General features: G+C 39.0%; 1 pseudogene; it reads right to left on the reverse strand.

Annotated features, from left to right (window-relative positions):
* Positions 1-5,319: 5,319 nt before the first annotated feature.
* LOC148214618 (lethal(3)malignant brain tumor-like protein 3 pseudogene) lies at positions 5,320-8,207 on the reverse strand (annotated as a pseudogene).
* Positions 8,208-16,574: the final 8,367 nt, after the last annotated feature.

The following is a 16,574-nucleotide window of genomic DNA, read 5'->3' on the forward strand; positions in this document are numbered from 1 at the left end:
GTGTAATAATTGTCTCATTTACATTCTGCAATCTACTACAATTTGGGGCATGCAAAAAAAAAAAAGGAAAGGAAAGGAAAGGAAAGGAAAGGAAAGGAAAGGAAAGGAAAGGAAAGGAAGGAAGGAAGGAAGGAAGGAAGGAAGGAAGGAAGGAAGGAAGGAAGGAAGGAAGGAAGGAAGGAAGGAAGGAAGGAAAAAAGCCAACCCCTTCTCTTTGATATTCTTTAAGACCTCAGTTCTTCTAATATACGCATGCAGATACCACACAGTGTCCATTCCCCTTCCATACTTTTCACACACCCTTTCTCTGGCTCTGACGTTTTCTCTTTCCCTTTCCCCTTCCCCCTTTTCCCCACCCCTCCTTGGCCCGGGTTTGCTGTTTTGCCTCTGCTTACTCTCCTGGGTAAATCTTGGCACCAGTTCTGACTTCAAATCTCCTGGGCCACCAGACTGCATCATGTAAAAATTGCCATTTCCCTCTATCTCTGCAGGGCAATCTTTAAAGGCAGTAAGGTGTGACGCTCCAGACTGGCAGCTTGGCAAAAAAAAAAAAAAAAAAAGCTTATGGATACCAGCACACAGGAATCTGGAGAGCTCAATCTGACAACTAGTCTGTACTAGGAACAAAAGGTTTTTTTTTTTAATAGAATGGGGTGGGGGAAGAACAAGATGTATTTTTACATATTGCCAACATATGGCCACAAGACCAGCAGAAATAGATTTAATTACCAAATTCATGCATTAAGGAAAAAAACACACTTAAAACAGCACTATAAACAGCAATATTCTCATTTATTTTTTCCCGTTAGTTAAATCCATTAGAGAAGTTCCAGTATATAGAATGAAAAAGATAAAAACAGAGAGGCACATCTAAAGCTATCTAAGCTTGTCTCCTTTTTTGGTCCACTGAGGAAGCTGCCATTTGAAAGAAATAGAATCTGCTTGCTGGAGTTTTGGGGCTTTGATGAACAATTAAAATCAGAATTTCTTAAGGTACTTAAAGATAAAGGTAGATCTTACCATAAATGGCTATAATAGAAAAAGCTTAGTGTCAGGTGAAGACGGTGCATGATGATCTGAAGTATACAGCTCTTCTCTCTAAACTAATCCTGTGCCATCTTATGTTCTGTCTTGGCCCAGCTCTTTGATCTTGCAAGAAATGCTGAACTTTGCACGAGGAGCTGGCAAGTCTGCACAGCTGCTGCTTGTGAGGGCAGACTAGGAGTATAGTGTTAAATATTGCTGATCTACAGTTCCCTGCAGCCCTATCTATATGACCAATACTGAGGGATGCTGGAGAGTGACTCTGACTCCAGTCATATACTTGGAGTTCTTTCAAATTGATTTGAAGATTTCACCCATATTATACATATTTATGTATAATTTTTCCTACCTGTGTGACACCACTGCTCCATGAGCTGGTTGCCAGTTCACTTCTGGGTGCAATTCAAGGTGCTGGTTATCACGTATAAAGGCCTTCATGGCATAAGGCCTCATTAACTGAGAGGCCGCCTATCTCCAATTGTTTCTGCATAGCTGGTAAGATCTGGCAAACTGGGTGCACTTTGGGTCCCCTGAATTAAACAATGTCATCTATTGGCATCTCAGAAGTGTTGCAGTACTTGCCCTCTGGGATAGCATTTCCCTAGAGATCTGTATGGCTCTCACTCTGATAATGTTCCCAAATATGGTGAAAACCTGGCTGTTGTTGCAGGTCCTGGGGCAGGGTGGTAGATAAGCCCTTGTAAGATTTGTTTTGTATGGCTTTTTTTCCTGGATATTTATCATCTGTTTCTCTATATTTATTGTTCAGACTTTTTATTATGGAAACCATCCAGAGTCAGTTGGCATTGGGGGTTCTTTAAACCTATGAAATGAATTAATTAATTATGCACTTTGTCTTGGCTGAGGTTGTCTCCGTTCTCTATATATCTATTATGTCTATTTTTCCTTAATAAATGCTTTTTTTTTTAGTTGTGAACTACCATGCAAAATGCTGAAAAGTGTGCATTTCTACATACATGGTCTTTTTAGTTTGGTATAGATGCTTCAATCCTGTGTTAGGAAGAAAACCAGAGTGGACATTTAGGAGATGTAAATTGCAAATTGAATACCTTTATAGAAAAAAATCAAACACAGCATGCATGCTTAGTAGGCAAATAGATCTTTGATCCATATTAATCATTAGAAAATTCATACCAGGACCTATATCTGATAGGCTACTGAATGGAATTTCCTGATGAAGACTAAACTAGTACAGCAGGCTATGCAGCACTTTAAATTCAAAGGCAAAAGGATGCTTTGGAGCACATAGCACCTGCTGGCAACTCTTCACACCATACATGTCTTTTTCTAGCATCAGGCTGCAGCTGCATGACCCCATGAACAATTACATTGGATTTAAGCAATTGCACCGAGGTACTATAGTGAAAAGTCCCAAACATTCTGAAACACCTTTTTCCCTTCAAATCCAAAGCAATGCATAACTTTACAAATTAGGCAATACAATGCATGATTAATACCACTAAGCAGGTGGGGATGGGGGGGGGTCATGAGGGGAATCCTGATCAGGTGAATAAAATATTACATGAGAGAGGGAGAGGGAGAGGGAGAGGGAGAGGGAGAGAGAGAGATGTACATCCATCCATATATATATATACCCATAGCTAGGGTTGTGGGAAAAGTAAAAAGGATGGTAACGGTGTTAGAAAATGGAAAGTGAGAAAAGGAGATAGGTAATCATCTTTGTATTACCAATATTTCATTTTTTCTTATAACTGCTTTACTATTCTTCCTTCTCCAACAATGAGTATATGTGAATATATTACACATATTATATCATTATAATGATATTCCATTATATCTATATTTACATTAACATCTACATCTGCATCCATGAAAACTTGCCCCTAAAACAGCAAAAATGAGCTTTTGAAATCCTCCAACAAATCTGTGGGCAGAGAAATTAGGTGAAGATATTCTACAATATACTCCATGAGAAAGACATATTTTCTAAAAAGACCTACACAGCAGTGACAAAACACTGGCACTAAAAAAAAAAAAAGGAAAGGAAACCTACAGGAAGAGTTCTTTTGTTATGACTTCTCTTTGGATTTAATTGAAGTATAGAAAATGAGTGAGACTACAGACCACTGTTGAGATGAGTGTACAATGAAACACAGGACATCAAACACACCCACCCATCTCAAAAATAAAGTAATAGCCAGAACGCTATATTCCACTGCTCCACCTATGAAAATATCTCCAAAGTTGTCTTCTACCCTGAAAGAATATATAAAGCAAACACTTTCTCCAAATCAAGTAAGAATTGGTTGAGAAAATTGCAGAATTTCTCTGTCCAATGCTACCTATGTCATAATAGATATATTTGTTCTTATTATGTCATAAGAATGTGCTGGGATTTAGCTTATCTTCTGCAGAATATATACATCTGTGTGTGTGTGTGTGTGTGTGTGTGTGTGTCTTTATGCACAGGTGTGTGTGTATGGATAAAATGCCTAGTTCATCAGTACAGTCAATAGTCAGGGTTAATGTATCAGTTCTCCACCTACCCAAACCCCATATTAGTAGACTGTAATTTAGGCTTTAAAAGAACTGTTTACAGTCAGCACAAACTATTCAGAATTAACAGCTTGAGGTTTCAAGCTAAATTATCAAAATCAATTCCATACAAGAGCATTTATCAAATAAAAATAAAAATCAAGACTCGGCATAAACTCCATTCCATTAAAATGTGTTGCTCCATCTGTAATCACATGGTGATGATGCTGACCTTGAGCTTCTAGTGAAGTTTCTCTTATACAGAGGTTTGGACAGGAAAGCTTGGCAGGGTGCTGTAAATGAAACGGGATCCAATTTGGTACAAACTTTGCCTAAAACCCTCTCAGCCTCGGGTTGGGGGTGGTTTTGGGGACCACAGCTTCTGTTGTCTTTCTTCTCTCATGCTTCTCAGCCAGGTTCAATTTCTGATCTATCTATAGTTGAGAACATTTTGCACCGTCTGCAAACTGTTTCTCCAAATGCTTGCCTTGTTTGAAAGTGCATTAAAAAAAACCTTATCTGAGACAAAGATGGCAACAATAGAAAAATTAGCACATTCCGAGGGGGAGGATAATTTCTTTCTGCAGACACACATAACGAGAAAGAACAAACACCACCAACTGTCATGGCTTGTTAAGAAAATTAATGATACAGAAAATTCAGTTTTGTTTTGCTTTATTTTTAAAAAAATCCCTTACATATCTTTAGTGAGAAAAGAGAGAGAGAGGAAGGAAAGAAGGAAAGAAGGAAAGAAGGAAAGAAGGATCTAGATTCTGCAAGTTTTCTAGTTTGGCATTATGTATTTGGGAGTAAAGGTCTTAATAATTCGCTCTAGCTTCTAATAGTTCAAAGTTTTATAAAAGTGTGTGTGTCTGTGTGTGTGTCTGTATGTGTGTCTGGGAGTTCTTCTCAGCAGTTTTGAACATCAGGATGAGGCTGACCATTTTTAGGGTATGTGCCAGATTAATGCTCAGTATCAGCCATGGCTGCAAGGGAGCAAGGAGGCAAATAACAAAAGCTACATGGCGCTAATATGATGTTGCTGTTCTGCTTTTGTACATGTGTTGTGATGAGGAACACACGTACAAAAGGGGTGAATCTTGTATGACAACAGAATCATGCTGCTTTCAGCATTTTGACAAAAAAGGTGGATCCTGCAGACCTCTTTGCTCATTATTCTGAGTATATCTGCTTGTGTCGTTAGAAGGAAAGCTTTTCCATCAATCTGCTCATTTTCAACATCTTGCCATTCTCCTCATAACCTGAAAACCTCTGTATGTACTCTGGAGACCTCATCTGTGATCCTCTTGGAAACCTTTCTGGCAGGAATTTCAACCACTGTAGAACAGCTTACTCTCCTGTTCCAACTGCAATGGAAATGTAGGGATTGTGGGCCTGGGACATAAAATAACTGAGTGAAGATGGGAACTTTTGATATGGCTTTGGTTTCACTTGCAAACATGTTTTTTCCCCTTTTCTTCACATCCAACTTTCTCAAGAAGTGTCAGCCCAACTTGGTAGACCAGACCAGGAAATCAACTCCACAGGAAGGCCAAAACTACCTTTACTGAGATTGGCTATAATAACAGAATCTTGCAAATCTGGTTGTGCTGTACATTCTCCTCCTTCTTATACTCCAGTGAATTAAGGAATGGTCTGAGCCATTATCTCATTATTCTGGATTTAAAAAATACTTCAGCCCCTTTGGCCTAGATAATGGTTCCTGCATATTTCCGCCAAGGTAACCTTCCTCACTCTCTACAACAAGTTCTTTGGTCTGCTCTCTCTTGTAGTTTTTTCCTTAACCATTAGAGATTTTTTGCAGAGAAGTTTAACTTCTGGGTCTTCCTCCTTTGATGATGGTCTCCACAACAGCATGACTGGGACTGGAACATTTTCTGTTACAGTATGTCTGAACAACAGTATGTAGCCTGCCCTTGATTAAAGAAAAGGCTGGTCTTTCATTTATTTCTGACATTCTGTTCCAGGGCATAGCTGGATTATTCAGAGGCTTCTGTACATTCACCTGTCTATAGAGTATGTTCTTCATTCTGGCTTATCTCAGAATATGGGCAGTAATGGCTCATATGCCTGGCTTTTTTAAATGTGTCCAACTCCTCTGCTGTCTACCATAGTGTCAGGTTCAGCCCAAAGAACTCCCTGAGACAGTGCAGATACTGTCAGAGTCTGCACACTCATTCCCAAAGCTCAGTAAATCCTCTGGACTCTAATTAGTTCCATTAAAGATTTCTTTATTGAGAGCAATGTACAGCATCTATAGGTTGTTGAGTCTAAGCATTGCTAAGCAAAAACCTTCCTTTTAACCCCTTCCCCCCCTTCTACTTTCTTTTCCCGCTTGAAATTCCTCGCGCCTTTCTCCTGGTCTCACGGTTGCTTGACCTTGCTGGCGCCTCTGCAGAGATAATAGTAGCACCTGGCTTGGCTTCCTCCCCCCTCTCTCCTGACTTTGATGGCAGGAACAAGCAAGCAGGCCTCCAATTAACAATTATAACATTTAACCCTGTCCACTATGCATCATTAGTCTACATTCAGTTAAACTTTGATTTCTAGCTTGCGCAGATCCTGACAGATACAGTTCTGTTGCATTTATTAGCTTCCACCTCAAGACAGAAATCTCTCCAGACTGAATCTAACTTCCCAAGCCAGCAAGCCACAACACTGTGAATTCCTTAGGGTGGTGCCAGTCTCATCTTAAACTTCCAATGCTCCTGTTGGTGGCTAAGGGAATGCTTATCTCCTTGAGCGCGGCCTTCATCCAACCATTCCTTCACACACAGGGTACCCTCCTTGTTTTAAAGCATCTCCTAATTCCAATGGACTAAGGTGGGGCTGAAGAGGAGGTCCAATTTTTCTCACACCAGCCCACAGGATGCATGTCATGGCTGTCTGCATCAATCTAATAATCATAAATATTACCCCAGCCATGGGGTTTTAACTCTCTGGTCATCTCTATCAACCACAGTGGCCACTCTGATAAGTCCAGGATTTCTCCTGTCAATTACTTCAAGTTTCATATTCTTCTGAAACCCATGAGAAAGTTTTACTTTAAGAGACCTGGTTAAGCAAACAGTTTCTTCCAAATATTTTTCTTGAGAAAAATGCTTGCTACAGGGATAACCCCATAGGACTGAGTATTTTTCTAGGTTGTTTACACCATCCAAGTGGATGAATATATGGACTAGCAGCTTCACACCAGTACTCAGAGCAACCTTCCCAGTTGTCAAATGAGTCAGGACATGACTGACAATAACATCAATTATTGTAGTCACACACATGAATTCAGGGTTCTTTTTGTCTACTTCTTATAGTCACTTAGGGTAGAATTTGTACCCTGACAACGATATTTACAATGACATTTGTAAAAATGTTGTCTTGCAATTTTACAGTAACAATAAAATAACAGTTAGTAATAGCTAATACACTTATATTCATTCCTTTATGTTTATTGTACCAGATTTACCACTTAAGTAGTTTAAAATTGGAGTCACTATTAAATTTAAATATTTTATTCCTTTTGCTTGGAGTAATTGATAATTTGTTTAAAAACTTTAGTAATTTAGCAAATTCGCTCTGGGTGTTTTAGTGACTTTTACAACATTTTTAATGTCCCATTTTATTTATAATGATCCGTATCTTTTTATCCTTATTGTTTTAAAATTGTATTTAATGTTGGTCATAATACCTACTAACACACACACACACACACACACATACACACACACACACACATACAGAGTCATTTCAGTCATTTCAGGATATACAAGTGCCTAATAACATAGTAGAAGACATCAAGACCATTAACAGCCCCAGATGGATAGTTTATGACAATTCAAAAAACAAGCTTAATCCTGAAATTTAATATTTATTCATTAATCTAGATGAATGAAATATTTGTAACTAAAAAGTTCTTAATTACAAAAATGTGGATCAAAGGAATCTATACTTCTTTAGATGACATATGAGTCATAAACATCATCAAAATCATGAGTTTGTGAAGTGTCCAATGCTTTTGTTATGAAGATGAGATTATTACAATTTGCAGATCAATTGTTTTTGTTTTTCTATTTTATTTTTGTATCAATGATTGGTGAAACACCAGGAGATTATTTCATCTCACCTTTGAATCTCAAGAATGAAAAATATAACAATTAGAGATACTTAAATAATAATTTAAAAAAACACTACATTGGAAATATGTTTCTTTTTAAAAAGTGGCTTCTTGTTCCAGAACAGGAACTGTGAATCATGTGCATTATATATATTGCCTTTTCAAAAATAACACTTTTTCCCTTGATGCTGCTTCTTTTATAAAGTAGCTTCAAATATATAAACAAGGCTATGAATCATAAATATTATTTGCATTCATAACTGCCTGGCAGAAGCCGTGATGATGTCAGGTGCATCATGAAGTCATTGCATAAACAACACAAATTGCATAATTTGTATCATTTGCAGGATGCTGTTGTGACACGTGACATCACTTGCCCCCCTTGTCCCCTCCCCATGGATGTCTAGTTATTGGGCCGAGATGTGTCATTATATGAATATTTTTAGCCTGAGTATTATAAATTTAAGATCTTCTACGTACTCTGACATTTCAAATCATTCTGAAAGATAGACAGCATTTATGCGATTTTCTCTTACTATGCTATTTATACCACTGTATTTATACCACTGTAATCAAAAGACTGACTCTTGTCCATTTAAAATTGATGTATTTATTTTATTAAATTCATAAGTCGTTTAGGTTTTATTCATTCCCTAATGTAATTTCCAATAGGATATCTTCTCCTTTTAAAAATTGATGCTGTGCCCTTCCTTTTTAGAAATTCTAAATTTGTACATGAGGAAAAAGTATAAAATACTGCTCTGTGTAGATGATGTATTATGTTTCAGATATAAACTAAATTTATTTCATTAGTATGAGAGCTTGATATCTTGCCTGGTTACTGGATAAATTAGGTAAATCAGGCCAATGTCATTCAGTCTCAGTAAGAATTCCAAAATTGTTTAGGGCCTGAGATTTTAAATCGTACTCTGCTTCTTTTGTTTATTTTGATATACTGCAATGATTTCTAGAAAGTTTTCTCAAACTGTAAATTTGAATTTGAATTTAGTTAGGTACAAATGAAACAAGTTCTAGACAGGTGGCTCAAAATACCATTAAATACTGAGAACAAGATAAAGGACATTAAAATTAAGATTAACTCCCTAAATTTAGATTTTAAGAGAACTTCCAACTTTTATTTTTTCACATTATTTTAAGTGGATTTATATACTTCTAAACAATTTCCTTGTGACAGCTATCCTTTGGGAATTTCACTCCATAAATTCTTAAACCTATCATTAGGTATTTGTTTAGCTTTGGTTGTTGGTTGGAAAAAGGAACATCAAAATCCAGCTTCCTTCCAGCTTCCGTTGGAAAGTTACTAAATGACCCCACTGAAATTTTGTTAAGTACAGTATTAGAAGACTTATTTTCAATACCTGCCCATACTGCTACAAGATATATGATATATAGGGAAAAGATGGGATCACGGATATAGTACGTTCCAAAATAACCCCGTGTTAAGGCTACTGCTTTTTAAAGTGCTTTCGCGACTGTGCAGCGCTTTGGGCTACAAGGTAAAAAGTTTCTTTGGAGGGTAGGTGGGTGTGCACAAAGCATCTGTCGGCAACTCTTTCAACCAAATGCATCTTTTCCTGGCATTATAGCGTGGCTTTGGAGGGCAAGCACAGTCCTGAGAAAAGACAGAATGGCCTTCAGGAGTTACCAATAGTGCTATGCGAGCAACCCATCTGCTCTGAAGCACCTTTCCCTTCAAATCTAAATCACTGCCCAGCTCTAGTGAACTGAGCTTCCCACAACATGATTGTCTTGGATTAGCTTAGTGCTATTTAAGCAGTCTTTAAAACTCTCGCATCACTTTTGTAGGACTGCATGTAATTCATCTCACCTTGCTTCTTGGTAGTTTATTCAATTTAAGCATTTGCTATTGGGGCATTTTGTATTTGATGCTCTTTCTGCTACTAACGTTCTAACGTTCTGGAAGTCTCAGCTGAGGTTTCCAAGCCAATAACTTATTTTTAAATAGTGGAAGGAAGGAAATAAAATCAGTCTGGAGGTTGAGTTATGGCAACTGGACTTCTTTTCTTTTGGTTTGATATGTTTTGCTGCTTATCCAAGCAGCTTCTTCAGTCTAGAAAGTTGGTTAGGGGGGACCCCATAAATGTCTTCCAGGGTGGCTGCGTTTCTCACCAACATGATGGGCTTGTTGAAGGGACAATAGGATATGTGATTAGTAGAGTCTTTGGGATGTGGAAGTCTTGCTCCTAATCCCTCACTCATCCCCAAGTGGGTCATTAAGTGCTGCCTTTCTGGTGAACTTGTGAAGTGGTCTTAATCTTCCTGGGGGCTGATGAAAGAGCAGCATGAAAAATGGGAGACAAGTCGTGTCTGAGGCCTCCACCTCTATTGAGGGAAGGATTTTCCACTTTGGCATAAATGGATTCCTTCACTCCTCTCTCAAACCACCTATCTTCTCTGTCCAAAATGTGAACATTATTGTCTTCAAATGAGTGTCATTTTTCCTTTAGATGAAGGTAAACTGCTGATTCTGATCCTGTGTTGTTGTTCCTCCTGTGCTGGGCCATCCTCTTGTGTAAAGGCTGTTTGGTTTCTCCAATGTAGAGCTCTGAACACTCCTCACTGCACTGGATTGCATATACTACATTGCTCTTCTTATGTTTCGGTGTTCGATCTTTAGGGTGTACAAGCCTCTGTCTCAGTGTATTAATGGGTTTGAAAAACACAGGTAGGTGGTATTTTCCAAATATCCGTTTTATCTTCTGTGACACACCAGCCACGTATGGAATGACAACATTCTTCTGTTGATTCTGGGTCTCAGCTCTGTCTGCTGTTTTTTTGTTGGCTCTAGAAGTGGATTTAATAAAGGCCCAATTTGATACCCACAGGCCTTAAGAGCTGTCCTCAGGTGTCTGTTTTCTTTCTTTTTGGCATCTATGGAGGTGGGGATGGTTTCTGCCCTGTGGTGTAATGTCCTGATGACTCCTAGTTTGTGCTGCAGTGGATGGTGGGAGTCAAACTGCAGGTATTGGTCTCTGTGTGTGGGTTTCCTGTAAATCCCTATTTCTAGCTTGCGACAGGCCCCAATTAGAACCTCACAGTCTAGAAATGCCAGCCTGTTGTCCTTGGTGTCTTCCCTGGTGAACTTGATGTTTGAGTCTATGGTGTTTATATGGTCTGTGAAGGCCTGTACCTCCTGGACTCTGATTTTAAGAGTCCATTTATGGGATCCCCCTAACCAACTTTCTAGACTGAAGAAGCTGCTTGGACAAGCAGTGAAACCTATCAAACCAAAAGAAAAGAAGTCCAGTTGCCATGACTCAACCTCCAGATAATTCCACCTGGATGACTGAGAATCTTCATCGAAATAAAATCAATATTAATTACTTACATAACCTTTGGAAAAAGAAGCTTGAAATGTCTTGTTCTCAAACTGGGCAGAATGTTTTAATAATTTCTAGTGATCTCAAAATGTGGTTAAAGAACAGAAAACACTGTTTTGTATGTACTAGAGACTGCAGAGGATATTCAGCAAGGGCTGGCTGTGATTGCTCTGCTACTAGAGATACAGTTCAGGAGTTGGAATATTAACTCACATAATTTTGGCTTGTTCTGTTATTGCTGATGTTGGGACACAAATACAAAAGGGTAGGACTTGTATCATGACATCACAACACATTTTCATCTTTATTCATTATTGTGACTAGCAGTGGATGGCTATGTATGGACACCACATTGCCAACTGCCATTTTGGATTTATTCTAAGCTACATTTTTTTCAGATCACAGAGTGATTATGAAGACCTAAAAGCTGGTCAGTGGTGTTTTTTTGACCAACATTGCTTCCCTGCTCCCAGAATCCTTAGCAGTGTGCAGATGTTAGGTATAGGATTTGAAAAAAGTTTCCCAAAGTAGCATTGTAGAAGAAGTCTATGACAGATTATTTTTCTACTCTGAAATACTGTGATCTGCCAAAGCAGTCTGGCATGGTCTGGATGGCAGTATGAACGGAGCCACCTGCCATCAATTGTTCTTGGCTAGAAAAGTTTGGAAAAAATAATCATAGAGAAATAGTGTAAAATTCAATGTGTATTTGGAAATTGAAGCAAAACAGAATATGTTAGGCCTAAGTTGCATTTAAATAAACCTTAAAGCAAGGAGAGTTGTGTGAAAGAAATATTAGAGTTGCCTAATAGAAGAAAAGTGTGTCTGGTGGCATAAAGATATACATATAAATATAAACCCAATAGTGGATCTTGAGAACATGTTTTAAATGATTCCCTGAGAAATTAGATGGAACAGCATGTGAGAACATGTGGCATTGACTTGGACCAGAGTTCCACTGATTTATGTACTCTGATCCTCAAAACAGACATTCTGAAAGGAAAAAACCTAACATATAATTACACTATTAATGCCTGCATTGAGGACTTTACATCATGCAGCCTCACAAACCACGATATTGGGGGGGGGGGGGTTGTCAAAAAATTCCAGATGGTGTCCACAACCATGAAATCAATGTCCTGCCCTTTGTTATGTGTGCTATAACATAAAGGGCCGGGGGCTTTGATAGCATGGTTGTGGCTACATCTTGAATTTTTTGACACTTGTGTGGACACCCCTGCCACTGTGTATATTTGTGTACTCAGATTCCTGCTCAGCAAGGAAAGCAGGACAATATTTGAGTATAGGTTGTGCATTTTCATACTTTGGCATCATTACAGGAGCTGTGTTTGTGTATGTCTATGGATATATACAAAAGAAAATAGTAACCCCACCCTAAGCAAGTTGCAAATTCTATTTTCCAGAAATGAGATTGTGGTATATAGAATTAAGAAAAAGGATAGAGTGATACAAGTGATTTGGGATGTTGTTTGGGGGCTTAAAGTTTGAAATTATCATATTTTATTCCCCTGGAATCAAACTCTAGACAATAAAATGCAAACAGTTATAATACCCAAAGCACTTTAGAGCAGTAAACCAAGCAGCCTTATTACTTATTCAAATTTACTTTCCTGCAGTATTTAGCTTGCTTTAAGAGGGAGATTTATCCCAGCACAAAGTTAGGGCTGCATCTTCTTCCTTTTCCAGAGGCCACACTTTATCATTTATCATGAATGCCGGCCATTCAATAAACAACAAAAGTTTTACATCACAACTCCCTGATCTGCCTTTTGACATGCAGCATAAGGGCACCCCTTTGCCTGCCCCTCCAAAGCAGCTTGAAAATGATCTGCTTGCTCTGCTGCAGGCTCTTAAATGCAGGAAACATGCTGAGGTCACCACAAACTCCTCCGTGCTCCCTCCAGCTGACCAAAAGGAGCAGTTCAGTCAAGAACTGATCTGCTGCTGTATGGTCTTGGGAAGCAAACATTGCCTCTCCCTCGTGACATTCAGAAAAGATACTGTTTGGGGAGGAAGTTATGGGAGAGACAGTGTCTGTAAAAAGAGAGAGGTAGAGAGAGACGGAAACACTCCAGCTGCCATGCCACCAATGACTATTGTGAAAACACACAGAGGTGGAATGATACCATACTAGCCGTTTTCAATCAAGTATTTTTTCCAGTGGGGTTGTTCCCCAGGGTTGTTTCTAGAGCGACTGGAGTGAGAGCAACTTCTTAAACAATGTAGACCAGTGTTTTTCAAACTTGGCAACTTTAAGACATGTGGACTTCAACTCCCAGAATTCCCCAGCCAGCATGTCCAGCAATTCCATTTTCAGTACAGTACAGCCAAGCCTTATATGAACTATTTCTGGATGCGCTGCATCGATAGGAGTTCTGACTGTTTTCTCTGCAGGGACCATCCAAGGTGCAAGGAGCCAGGGGGCTTGGGGTTTTTTTCCACCTATAACTGCCATGCAGTGGAATGGCTCACTTGAGTCCAGAAGACAGGGAGAAACAATGGGAGAATGGACTACCCATAAGCTTCAACCCTGCGAAAGTAACAACCAGTTTTGCTCTGGTTTCAAATAACCCACTTCAGAGCTAGAGACAAAACAACCCTGCCAACTCAGCTTTTGGAGTAAGGCGACACCATCTGGTCAGACAGGCCCTGACACACACTCTTTTGTGGAGGTGCACTTAGTGCAGTTGTGACTGACTATGTGGTAGAGCCAATGAATCTTTTTGGCAAAGTAGCATTTAGAAAATTAGCAAGGAGAAGGCATGTATGTTAGGACTTCTAAAAGATGAAATGTTTACTTTTTTAGGAACACCAGAAACTGTTCTTTTATTGATCTATCTAGCTAAATATTTGTTATCATGATTAGAAGCAGCTCCTCAGAATTTCAAGCTTTCTTTCTGTCCGGCCTGGAGGTGCTGGAGATTGAACGTGGAACTTCTCCATCTGTTCTATCTTGAAATGTGGGCCCTCCCACACTGAATTGCTACTCGTCACATGAGAATTCAGAGACTCCACAGAAACCTATTTGCACTTTACACAGATTATGCAAGGTAGATGGACACTCAGCTAGAGATCCTTTGTGATCATTTTAATAGTGCATGTAAGCCCTAAGTAGCTGGAAACATGCCTGTCTTTAATTTCCTAGAGATAAGGAAGGCTCAATTGCAGGCTTGTTAGGAACCAACATTTTGGGAAGATGCCAAAGCTTGCTTACTAGAAAGGTCAACTATGGCCTGGAACCAAGAGGGGCTTGCACCTTGCTGTTCACTCACCTGCCTTCTCCCATTCCCAGAATAGGAGAGGCTAGCTACTGTTTCTACTCTTTGCCTTTTGTGCTCTTGCTCTCTTCTCTATCAAGAAGGAGGAAGAGGAATCACTGTCATCTCGTTGTAGATTCCCCAACAGTGTATTTACCCATGAGCTGGTCAAAACCTGGAGCTGCCTCCATTCAACCAGCACAAGATGGAAATACAGAATGTTCAGACAGGTGACAACTGCCTACAGAAAAGCACCATGGTAATATCACATGTTTAAACTCTCAAGAATTGGAAGTGTTTTCTAGATCAGCCAAAACTGCAGCCGTCTTTTGGCCAAGTCAGTATCTGTCATCTGACAAAGATGATTGGTAAAAGGAAATCAGTGTCTATCTGAAAACAAAGGAAATCTGCCTCATAAGTCAATTGTTCATTACAGTTGTCATCCTATCATATCTTACATAACCTTCATGGGAATGCTTGTTTGTTCCTATTTGCAAAGAGATAAATAAAGGATTCTAAATAAAGGATAAGACTTCATGCTATGGATAACATGGATGTTTAAGATTACACTTGCTACACAGATACAACTGGATTCATTCATCAGCTTGGCAATCTTCACATAGCTGTCATTATGTAAGTTCTAATTACTGAACTCATTAACTGATAGCCTATTTCCAGACTGATTTTCTCAATAAGCTTTTTGTTATCTTCCCTGATGGTTTTGTAACCTTTGATTCTTTGCATTAAAAGGATTAGGCCAACTCTTTTTCTTTTGCACCTTTGTTCCCCCCTCCCCTTTTTTTGACATTTACCTGTATTATATGTGACCTTAAACAGGATCAGACTTGGTTAGTATTTCAATGGAAGTTAAAAAAAAAAAAAAGGAAAGAAATGAATTACAAATTATTTCAATATCATTGCCAAGAAAACTACATGGACATGTCTAAGAAGTCACCAGAAATCAAGAAAGGTAGCTGCTGCAGCTCCTCCTCCTCCTCCTCCTCCTCCTCCTCCTCCTCCTCCTCCTCCTCCTCCTCCTTCCCCTCCTCCCTCTCCCTCTCCCTCCCCCTCTCCTTCTCTTGCTCCTGCTTCTTCCCAAGAATGTCAAACTGGCAACTCCGGGCAGCTAATATAGGATTAAAAATCCAAACAAGTAATAATGAAAAAGCAACAACAATTAATAATAGAGTAATTACATCTGAGGTTAAACCCAAATCAAAACATTAAAACCCCCTACAGATTCACATCGATGAAGAGTCTATGCCTGAAGGAACATCCAGGTTTTCAAAGTCTTATGGAATACTAGCAGGGTTGGGCTGAACAAATCTTAGGGGACGTGGTGTTCAAGAGGGCAGGTGCTGTGACCTTTACCTTTCTGTATAAACATATTTTGTTGGAATCAATATGGAAAGTCATATTGCAGTTTTCTTTGCAAGATTTTGGAAGTGGTTTGCCATTGCCTGCTTCCTAGGGCTGAGAGTGACTGGCCAAAGGTCACCCAGCTGGGTTTGTGCCTAAGACAGGGCTAAACTCATGGTCTCCCAGTTCCTAACCTGGGGCCTTTAGCTACTGAACTAAACTGGCTCCCAATGAATTGAGTACTGCGTAATACTTTCTTTAATGTTCATCTTCACATTCGAAATAGCACAATATTCTCCTTGGCAAACATTATTTCTCTGATCTTTGATTTCCTTAGTTCCCTAGTGTTGTTGTCCTTTTTCCCATTTTCTTCTTGCATTCACTTTCACCCTATTACCCTAATCTTAAGGGAAGGGGAAAATTACAAAGCTAAGATGCTCTCCCTTGAAAACAGAAGCAGAGAGAGACCACCCAATGTTCTTTAGGAACCTGAATCAAATTTCCAGAAATTCCAATTCATTGTCATGCTGTTCTAAAGTATAGACTAAAATGGGAAAAACAGTTCTTCTGCAGAATGGGATACAATTTTCAGACAACTAGAGTATTATGTGGGGCTAAATCACACCAGTTTTCGCAAAAAACAAAAACAAAACCATATTCTCGTTTCTTAAAAAAATGCTTATAACTGTTAATTTGGGCTCAGAACGTAATGAAATGTACAATAATAATAGCTCCTTATAGAGTCTACTTTTGCCAGATTTCAGGGAAATAGACATCTGTGCAAAAGGAAGTGGTGTTCATAAATGAAGCTGATTGGATATGTGATGGAAATAAAGAGGAGGAACTTGGTGTGTCTTTTCCTTAAAACATATAAGCTTAAGTTAG

Source organism: Python bivittatus, unplaced genomic scaffold, assembly GCF_059951505.1.
Source record: "Python bivittatus isolate LINGU-HERP-01145 unplaced genomic scaffold, Pbiv_v1 ctg000610_np1212, whole genome shotgun sequence".
NCBI lineage: Eukaryota > Metazoa > Chordata > Lepidosauria > Squamata > Pythonidae > Python > Python bivittatus.